At 42.1% G+C, this 11,560-nt stretch overlaps 1 protein-coding gene across 2 annotated transcripts in view; it reads right to left on the minus strand.

Moving 5' to 3' along the window:
* The window catches only part of TESK2 (testis associated actin remodelling kinase 2), a 51,916-nt gene extending 42,917 nt beyond the window's left edge, over positions 1–8,999 (minus strand). Inside the window, exon 1 of one of the 2 annotated variants that reach the window (XM_081915996.1) lies at positions 8,723–8,999. The gene's annotated coding sequence lies outside the window, so the exon portion shown is untranslated. Of the gene's footprint in view, positions 1–8,718 lie in introns of both variants that reach the window. The other variant, XM_081915995.1, reaches the window with a different exon arrangement.
* Positions 9,000–11,560: the final 2,561 nt, after the last annotated feature.

Here is an 11,560-nt window from a genome sequence, read left to right on the forward strand (position 1 = left end):
CTATCTGTTTCAGTTCAAACTGGTTTTATGTGTTATAATATATGCAATTGTTTTAAATGTTTATATGTGCAACTGTTTTATTATTCTCTAAGTCACTTTGGGATTCCCTACAGGAAGAGATTCATAAATGAAAGAAAATAATAATTTCTCCTTTCACACACAGTGTTTAACTGAATTTTTAAAATATGGTTTAACATTTTAAACTTCTAATTTCAGAATGTGCTAGATCCCTGCACCCCATTCCAGCTAGAGCACGATGAATAGTGAAGCAATCCTCCACACACATATCTCAGCATGGTGAGGATGCAGTCAGTCCAACATAAAAAAGGTAAAGGTAAAGGACCCCTGATGGTTAAGTACAGTCAAAGGCGATTATGGGGTGCAGCACTCATCTTGCTTCAGGCTGAGGGAGCCAGCGTTTGTCCACAGACAGGTTTCTGGGTCATGTGGCCAACATGACTAAACCGCATCTGGCACAACGGAACGCTGTGATGGAAGCCAGAGTGCACGGAAACGCCATTTACCTTCCCATTGCAGTGGTACCTATTTATCTACTTGCACTGGTGTGTTTTTGAACTGCTAGGTTGTCAGAAGTTGGGACAGAGCAATGGGAGCTCACCACATCTTGCAGATTCAAACTGCCGACCTTCTGATCAGCAAGCCCAAGAGGCTCAGTGGTTTAGACCACAGTGCCACCTGCTCTCTGCAGCTGTGCCTGTGCTGTACTGAGATCCCTGCTTGCCCCAGAGATTCAAGGAAGAGCTCTCTCAAGAGCCAGCAGCAATGTGTTGCACTACTGATCCGTAGTTGATATTTTCACCTGAAGTTTACAGTTGGGAGTTTTTTAGTTTAGAGAAAAGACAGGGGGCATAACAGAGGGGTGTAAAATTATACATGGAGTGGAGAAAATGGATAAGGAAAAGGTTTTCTTCCTCTCTCATAGTATTAGAATTTGGGGGCATCCAATGATTCTGGTTATTAGAAGAGTCAGCACAGACAAACGGAGCTATGGAATTTGTGATGGCCATGAATTTGGATGGCGTTGAAAAAGGATCAGACAAATTCATGGAAGATTGTTAGTATTTTTCAAGAGAGATTAAAGGGCACACTGGAACCTCAGGTTTGTGCAATTAAAATTAATTAAAGTCCTCTGACTAGCACTACAGATCCACTTTAAAAACTCAGACTTTCTGCAGATTACTAAGTGATGAGGAAAACACATTGAAAAGTGTAAGATGAACAAATGATGACCAAGATATGTAAGCAGAATGAAATCTCATTGAGATAAAACTGCCCCATAAACAAATCAGAACAAGTGTTCAGTAAAAACCAGGCATAGTCTATCTGCCACATAAGCTTTGTGCAAGCAAATTAGGGGGAATGCCAAACAAGCAGGTGGACTATAGGAGCCTTAAGGCCATTAATGGCTACTAGCCATGACTGCTATGTTCTATCCCCACTGTCATAGGCAGTACGCCTCTGAATAGCAGTTCCTGGGAATCACAAGCGGCAAGAATGCTGTGGCCCTCATGTTCTGCTTGTAGGCTTTTCTTAGGCATCTGGTAGGCCACTTTGGCCTGACCCAGTAGGACTTTTATTATGTTGTTACCTAGAAGAATTGTAGCAATTGACTCACAAGGCTACTCAACCACTAACCTAGCGGTCACTGCCATGATGCCCATGAAGGCCTTATCTGGTGCCCCAGAATTAAGAATGATCCTCAGATTCCCAGTTTTCATTTTAAATAGATTTTATAGCATTTTCAGAATAAGAGATATGAGGTAAATGCCCAGACACCATTATTTGCTTTTGTACCAAATCAGCCTGTTCAACCCTTTCCATGCTTTACTACCCCCACCGTATTTTTTGGTCACCTTGTACATTTCGCTGGTACCGGGGAATGCTCCCTGTTGTCAATAGAAAGCAGCAGCATTGTATTTGAGGGGGGAAATCAGTATTGTTTAATCTCCACAACCAGAATTTCTGGGGGTAAGGAGCAGCAGTGACCTATTTTTGGGTTTTGCCATGCTCACCTGCCCCCATGGCAGCCAAGCAGTATAGAAATGAAAATGATGATGGTGATGGTGTGTTATGCCTCTCTTCCTTATGGTAGCCAGAGGTATCACAACAATCAATCAACATAAATATTGTTAAATCTTGTGATTGATGACCACAAGACTTTCTCAAAATTTAAGATGTGAATGCTGGTCTAAAAAAGTTAGTGCCCACTGTATTAATCTATTGGATTGCCTTGGTATGTCATTTATAGGTAGTTTATCTTGCTTCCACCTTTCTCTGTAAGGCAAGGGAAATTTTTCACCCACAAATTATCACTTTACAATGCTTTGAAGATGCGGTATCAGCATCTTCTACATCTTACCTTTTGTGAAGTATTTTAAATGCATAGCCTCTGTCAGTGATTAACTGCTTCTCCAAAAAGAAAACTCCTAGTTTTAGCTAGCACTATCATATTTCTCACTTCCCACAGATGGAATCAGTCCCAAGAGGTGACCTTCCTTACCCTGTACTATTCTGGTTCAGGCAGAGCCTGTCACTACAGAGTGTACTAGTATGGTGGAAATTAATTCACATTATAAAAGGACGTCTCACATTAGCAAAGCAAAGTCTAAACCCAATAAAGTGACCAGGCATCAACTTTCTGAATGGAGCCAGGGAGTCTCAAATTTATACTGCACACCAGACAGACTGGTATTTTTAATCTTGGAACGTAGTTGTGGTGCAAAAACAAACAAACAAAAAACCTCACACAGAATTCATTCCTTCAGTGCTTGTGCCAGTTAACATGTAGGGAACTTTCAACTACTATAACCAAATTAAAGTACACAGTTACAATTGCCCATTCTAATTCTCTAATCTGGACCTAGCTTGCCTCCCCAAGAAGATGCCCCCCCAAAAACTGAATTTCACATCTCTCTAGTGCAACTGAGGAAGGTGGAAGATGGATTAGTGTGTATGCCATGAATTGCAGCTTGTGTCTTCCAAAAAGTGAGAGCATTACATGTTTCTCCCCAAACTGCATGCACTATCCCCTTATTGACTTCTACCTACACAAAAGTTTTCATACTTGCTCAGGCCCTGCACCCATGACACCTAAATGTATCTTTCGTGTTCAGAAGCAGTATATACCAAATGCTACAGAAGAACAGGGCTGATACAGTACTCTCATGACCTACTTGAATTCCCAGAGACGTTTTATTGGTCACTGCTGGAAACAGGATGCTGAACTAGATGGAATACAAAGCAGTGGTGGGGCCTGAACCCCAAATTTGCTCTTGCAACATTTTACGTAAGACAAGCGAATGTGTTTAACACAAGTGAATTGACCAAGGCTATGAACAAAGTACTGTACAAGGCAAATGTGAGGTCTATGCTACAAACATTACATTCCTCAAATCAATTTCCCTTTTAATTTACTCTTGAACACTTATTTCCTTCTGCTTTCTTTCAACCCATTTTTCTGTTACCACCTGCCTAACTCTCCTTATATGCAACCACTCTTCTCTTCCTACAACTTAAGAAAACAGGACAGCATAAAAGTCAAAAGGGCATCAGTTGTCCAATCAACAGCTGTGCACCAGCATCCTGATCACCCCTCCTGCCTCTACAATCACTACCTTCCACTGTATTTTAGTGGAGGCAGTCATGCACTACTCAGTGCAAGACAATAGGGGCCTGTAAATCCTTTTAGCATTCCTGTACATGCCCTGATAACTCAGAGGCTGTAATTATTTTAAAATATTTTTTTCCCTTCAATTTGACAGATTTTAAAGTGAACATGTTTTCAGAAAGCTCCTCGCTAAATTTTATTTTATTTCAATTACATGACTGCATATCAATTTCCAATAATTTAAAAAATAGTATTTTTGAATGACAAACCTGCCAGCATATTGGATATACTGTAAAGTTGTAATTACCCAAATGTGAAACTCAATAGACGACTTACAGTCAGTCACAATTACAATCTCCCACTCTGCTTTGTAAGGTTATGGGATGAATGAAATAAAATAGTCCACATAAGCCACCCTGAGCACCCTTGAAGGAAGATAATGTACCAGGATAAAACAAATAAAACCAGGTGTGTTTATTTTTTTATTCCTCTTCAATCTTGTGTTCCTGTTCAGATATGCCTACAGTTACAGCATATACTAATAGAAGCTAGCCATGTGGTTTACTCCAGAAGGGAGAGAGCAGAAGTTCTCCAGAAACAGTTGTAGAGCACAGAAATACTTGGGAATGCCAGTTCTTAAATGGGAGGTGTATTTGTAACTTTCCTATCAAGATGCATGAAAAGAGCTGACATTTACAAAAGAGCATTCTAGACTTCAAAAAATATTTGATTGTGATCAAAGGACAAAGTAAGCCAACTTTTTATTTTCAGACCCCTGCAATAATCTGGCTTTGTTTTGTCTGGAGCTAATGGGAGGTGTAACCCCAAACACTTGGAGGGCAATAGCTAACACGGTAAACTATTGAACAGCTCAGTGGCCCATCTATCTCATTATCCTGACCTACACAAGATGCTTCAGGTAATTCCCATTCTGCCTGCCCAAAGTGCAGGCCAGCAGATATAATACTCCATGGATTTCCACCAGCTGTAACCTGTAGAAAACCCCATACTGGGTATTCCAGACAGGGAGAGATTGAACATGTCCAGAATTTTCTAGTTCCCAATCTAGGCCTGACAGCCACACCAGAGCAGGTTTTACCTGGTCCCCACCTTCCATTGCAGACAGCAGGACAACGGATGCAACAGTGGTTCCATTCCTCAATCACACCCTGCTGCTGCTCAGCCAGGGTTAGAATAGCTCTGTCAATTTTAAAAGGAATCCATGTCTGTAGGAGTATTACCAGCATAAGCAAATCTAAGGTAACAAAAGGATTCATTGCAGAACCAGAGGAAAGACAGACTTTCTGGAAAAATGAAAGTATGAGCAGAAGCCTAGCCCTGTGGGTAAGGAAATTGGACAGATAGTGCTTTGTTATTCATCCACACAAGGAACAGTCATTGTCAGCTTTTATTTTTCAATTTACAGGATATCAGAACCTAACAAAAGCCACAATGGAAGCATGACAAAGTCAGTGGACATAGCTTATTCAAAATATTTTTGTTCTCTTGAATTATGGCTTACAACAATGCAGACTTGGGCACCTACAGAACACTTACAGAAGTGCAAACATAGCAATTTAAACACAGGGTTGTATCCAATGTTGTCTGTGAATAAGCAAAGCAGACTTCTGCTCACACAACAATGACACTTCAGTCATTTGAAAAAAGAATAATAATAAAAAAGTGAACAGGCAACTTGTTTGATTATTGGTGAGCAATCTTATCTAGGTCATGATTTATAGAGGAAAGGTGCAATCTATATGCATTTACTTCACCACCATCTCTCTCCCCTGCACCTCCAAAGCTGCTCTGGAGGGCTGGGAAAGAAGAGGACATTGCGCAAGCCAAAGTCCACTTGCACAACATTGCATTCCATCCATGTGCTACAGCTAAAGACATTATTCATAAGAGTTCTACACTTCAGTCATTTGAAAAAAATAATAATAATAAAAGTGAACAGGCAACTTCTTTGATCATTGGTGAGCAATCTTATCTAGGTCATGATTTATAGAGGAAAGGTGCAATCTATATGCATTTACGTCAGCATGTGTTCTGCTATCAAGATGCAAGTCCGCAAGAGCCTTTCCAGACTTATCCTTTCACTGACAAATAGTTGTTGCAAGATATCTTTCCCACAGCTAGCACTTCAACTGCAGGAAAGTCATATTCACACAGGAGAGATCCATAACTTTATTACTCCAGCAGTCCACCTAATGGTTAGTGCCCACAACTCTTATGATGGAAATGCTCTACATACACCATACCATTTTTTAAAAATTAGACTGATTAAGTGGCTGAACCAGGCATAGGCAAACCCAGCCCTCCAGATGTTTTGGGACTACAACTCCCATCATCCCTAGCTAACAGGGCCAGTGGTCAGGGATGATGGGAGTTGTAGTCCCAAAACATCTGGAGGACCAAGTGTGCCTATGCCTGGAACAATACTTACTGCAGTGATCATTTAACTTGTTTAATATTACAAACTTGGAAACACAAGCAAGCTACCTCCCTATATATTTTTTGTATTATTGTATTGTATAATTTCCCCTATCTAGTATGCACTCTTTTTTAAAGGCAATAGCAGTGAACAGGCAATCCCGCCAGAGCACAGCTTCCCTTATGTATCCTATGAGACATGAAATTGCATTGCTGGTGCTGGACTGGGACTGGAATATAACATCAAAACTGTTTTCCTTTTTTTAAATCACCAGGAAATGCCCTAAGTTACACAAAGCAAGGCTTGGCTACAAATAAGGACCTCACAAGTGACCAGTCACAAGATACCATTAAAGACCACATATCTCACCAATTACAAGAAACTGGTGACAGATAAGAGAATATGGCTGTTACCATTATGTCCTATGACTGTGTTAGACTAGATGTACTGAATCAGATCCAGGGTCCAGGCCTTATGCTCTTAAATACGAGTGCATAGTCAGGATTGTTTAATACACACTAGTTATGCTTTAACTGTGAAGAGGTCCCAAGTATATAGTCTCACTTTGTAAATTAAAAACATTTCAGTAGAACATAGATGCCTGAGAACAGTCAACTGCTGATTTACATTATCAATCCTCTACACAAAGCTGCTTCTTTTCTAAAGCATCAATTTGCAAAACAGTATATAAAATGCAAAGTTCCTGTGCGCATATGCAAGTAGTAATTCCAGGCAGAAACCAAAATGCCAGCAGAGAAGGCCCATTGTCTCCTTCCTATTCTATTGTTATTGCAAATCTTTCCTCGGTGGGATTTTTTTATTTTACTCTTGCCGCAACCTATCATATATATTAGGAAACAAACTCAAATAGCCAAGTTTTCATAGAAAACCAGAGTACAGATTCTTAGATTAGGAAAAATACTTAGACAGTATCTACACTTTTGCAACCAATATTGTTCTTTAGAACGCCAGTCTACTATCATATTCCCTATAACTATATTCATTTTCTCCACATCATACTTATTTTACATCACTATCATGCCATCATTTACTTGCCTTTTTCTAAACTAAAAAGTCCCAAATAGTGTCATCTTTCATCATAAGGGAGTTGCTCTATCCCCTTTTCATGTAGTAGTTTGCCTCTAAATGGAAGTGAAGCAAACCACTATTATAAAAGAATGCTTAGATGAACAGTATACTCGCTCAGAAAAGTAATACATCTTACACTAAATATTGTAGAATATATATATATATATATATATATATATATATATATATATATATATTTAATATAGCCATTATTCTTTAATATGCATTTCTTTAAACTCAAGAGAAATGGCAGAAAAAATGTTATTGAAATGGTGAGACATGTGACACACACTTCACCATTTTCACTCTTTCACACCAAGAACAAACAATGAAAGTATTTATGATGCATACACTAATGTAAAAGGCCTTTGAATGCCTTATCTCAGGTTTTAAATTGCAAAAGTCTTATTTACTTTGTAGATCTACAAAGCAAGGTAGGGCTGGAATTCAAGTGCAATTCAAAAAAATGTTTTATTCAGAATTGCAGATACTGAATTCTATGTAGCTTTCTAACAAATAGAAAACTTCAACAACAAACTTTACAAAAACTATAGGAACAATGTCAAAGAAAAAGTGTGTCAACTTCAGAGGCAATTAATCTACAACCTAAATAAGTGACAAAAAGTATATAGTCCTACTCTACATACGACAGTTTATTATACCTTCCATTAAAAGCAAATCCATGTGCAACATAAACAAAGACAAAACGATAATTAAACCATCACAGTGAGCATTCAACTTTCCCATTCAAGTAAGAGCAGCCCTTTTCATGGAAACAACTACCCAGAAGCAACAGCAGCAGAGCTCTGGGATTAAGCAACGCTGGATATTTCCAATTGCATCTTTCAAAGCATCCCAGCAAAGACAAACCTTCTGAACCAAAATCAGTAAGATGATGAGATTCATTACTTGAAAAGTTCTGGGCATTAAACGGCATGGTGGAGGCTGGCAGAGAGAAAAAGAAAAAGGCAAGGAAGTCATCTCCCCCCTTCCCCTTCATCATCTTTACCTCACACCCTCAGCCAGGTGGCTAAACACTCCTCCATCTTTGACCAGTTCCTCCCATTGGGAACCAAAAGAAAGGCTTTGCATTACTTTTTAGGACTTTTTTTAAAGGGAAAGAAGAGAGAATGGGAGTTCTCCAAAGTGCTGTCAAACTACTAAAGAATCTCCTCGCCCTCGTGTTTCTGCCCTCGCACTTTTCCTTCACAACACTCCCACAAAATGCACAACTCGGGACAGCCACCCAAGCTTTCTCTACCTAAGAGGCCCCCAGCCTCGCTCCTCGGGCTCCCGTCTTCAGGAACTCACTCTGTGACAGTCATGTTCCTCAACATCACCACAAAGGGGGTGGGAAGGGGAAGGGGGGCGTTTTCCACGCTCCTTCCGCGCCTCAGAACTCGCTGCCGTCGGGGGCCCCGTCCGCTAATCCCATCCCCGCTTCCCGGCTCATTGTCATCCCCCCCTCCACAGCCCCCCCCTCGCACCCCACGCGCGAACCAGCCTCTCTCGCCTCCGCCCCCACGAAGCGCCCGCCCTCGCCCCGGACCTCGCTCTTCTTTACCTGCCTCAGAGAGGAGGGGCGGTGGGCTCCGCGCACCCAGAAACGGCTCATATTCACCCGCTCCTTGGGAGGCGACCAAGACTCCAGCAGCGCTTCAGCCGGGGAAGGAGGTCTAACGCCCCGCCGTGAACGTCCGGGCGGGGCGAGGGGGCGCAGAGACAGGGCGACCCGAGACTCCTTCTTCCAGAGGGAACGGCAAGGCTGGGCCGCAGCGGCCTCGGGCCCTTCCCCACCCCCTCCCGCCCACCGTCCTCCGCAGCGCCGAGGAAATGAGACGGCGCACTTTCACACCAGTCCAGCGGCCGCTGCAGACCAACTGAGTCGCCTGTCTGGCTCGAAGCCACCACAAGACGGAGAAGGGCGGAGCTAACCTTCCTCCCCCTGCTATATCCACCAATCCGCATGGACCAGAGTCTGATTGGCGGCTCACGCGGCTAATCATATCGAAGACTTAAGCACGGTCGAGGTGTGGATCGCCTTTTGGTTAGCGAAAGAGCGCTTGAGTGACAGGCCAGCTTGACTCAAGCGCAACAACAGCTTCGGCCGAAGCCTGCGAAAGGGCGGGGAAGAGCGAACGAGGGGGGGGAGGAGGAGGAGGAGGAGAAGGCGGGTTGCTAGGGGAGCTTCAGAACTATTGGCCGTCAGTCGAAGGCGGGTGATAAACAGGGCGTCAGGCCAATGAGAATGTGCTTACCAGAGACTGCAAAGCCTGGGAGCCAATTCTAAACTGTTTACCCGGGAGGAGGGATAATACAGCTGTCAACACGGGCTCAGACCTTAATTAGTGCTGAGAGACAGTGAAGAGTCATGAACTGCCTGGGCGCTGAACGGGGGTGGGATCAAGATTTGCTGAGTGGGCGTTTGGATATGCAGCAGCGTTTCTAGTAATAAAAACACACACGTGCACGCGTAATAATAATGGTTAATTTGTGTATTACTGTGTCATGAGATGCCCAAAATCTTCCTGACACAGCACATGTGGAAGGCGTTGAGGCATCGCTCCTGGTGTGTGCAAGTTGCCCAGGTCTCACTGCCATAAAACTGTGCGCTCAACACATAAACCTGGTAACCCTTCATCTTGGTACAGTATTGCCATAGTTGCCTTGCCCACATTCCCAGCATGTTTGCACTCCTGTCTCTGCAAGATCTACACTGGCTTGGTCATGTCCACAGAATGGAAAATGGCAGGATCCCCAAGGAAGTGCATTACAAACTTAAAGATGTATGTAAATGTGAGAAGAAGGCTGGCAACATTAACTGTGCTGTGTGGTAATTCCCCGCAGATGACCCACAGTGCCTGGAGACAAGTCGCATATTCACAGCAGTGATCAGGCAAGGAATGATCACTGGGAGGAGCACAGAAAGAAGAAACACCATGGTACAGCTGCATCAGCACAACCAGATGCCTTCATCTGCCCCACCTGCAACAAAACATGTCTCTCTCATATCAATCTCTACAGCTGCATCAGCACTGTAACCCTCCAATGATCTGACTTCACCCCTGAAGGTGCACTCTTCCATTGTCTCCTGAGACAGAAGGATGGCAACCAACTACAGTGGTACCTCAGTTTACGAACTTAATCCATTTTGGAAGTCTGTTATTAAACCGAAACCGTTCTTAAACCAAGGTGTGCTTTCCCTAATGAGGCCTCCCACTGCCGGTGCCCTTCCACCATTTGGATTACGTTCTTAGACAGAGGTAAAGTTCACAAACCGGGACACTGCTTCTGATTTTGTGGCGTTCGTAAACCGAATCGTTCGTAAACAGGGCTGATCTTAAACAGAGGTACCACTGTATTAGCATATTAAGATACATGAATTAATGGCAGTTCTGTGTGTCCATTGCCTAGCAATTAAAGTTACACTTACAATATGAAGCCAATTTGCCTCATTTGCACTGTGTAACTGGTGGGTAGTGCTCTTATTAAAATGCAATGTGCATTGCTATCCTCATTCATCTTTAAAATGTGAAAATTATCTTCATATGAGCATAAGACTTTAGTTTCTTGTTCAAGAAGATAATGAAGGGAATCTTTAGATGAAATGGCACTGTAACAGAGGAGATCCATCCATACCACTCTGCCCAGTGAATCACACTGCTTCAGCAACAATGTCATCTGCTTCAAATAAGTAAATATAGAACTAAGACACATTATTGCTCCCTTACCTGTCCATGAAAGACATCTTGCTTTGTGTTTTGAAATGTTGTGCTTCAGGTTTTTTTTAATTATTATTTAACATGGATAGCAATTATATTGAAAATGCACTGCAGATGTCAAGGTCTTGTTTGACATATACTTGAGAGGCAGACTGACCTCTTATATACCCAGTATATAAGACACTAATCAAGCAACATCCAATCAAGTCAAACATTAAAAACTAACATGTGTTAACTATGTGCCTTCAGTTGGGGGGGGGGCTTTGTTCTCACCAGCCAGCAACCTAACTTCCAAGGTGCACAACCTAGTGGATGTGGCACTAAGGTGAGGGATTTATGAGATTCATTCAGGGATTCACCTGAGTGAATATGCATAGGAGAAGACACTCCTTGACATAACCTGATCCTGGATCACTTAGAATTTTAGAAACCAGCATTTCTAATTATTTCCAAAAGAACTAGCAACCAATGAAGATATTTCTACACTTCCCATATCACACCATGACCCCCAGTGGCTAGTGATAGACAGCAATTAGAAAGTCACATTTTTAAACAGCTGCAACTTCCAAACAGTCATCAAGTATTGGCCCATGCAAAATACATTACAATGGTTCAAATTTTAAGTCTGAACATCTCTTACTTTTGTCACAACCAAAAGTTATGACTGGTACAGTATATGCAGAT

The sequence above is a fragment of the Podarcis melisellensis genome (assembly GCF_964234715.1).
Source record: "Podarcis melisellensis genome assembly, chromosome: 6".
NCBI classification, from domain to species: Eukaryota; Metazoa; Chordata; class Lepidosauria; order Squamata; family Lacertidae; genus Podarcis; species Podarcis melisellensis.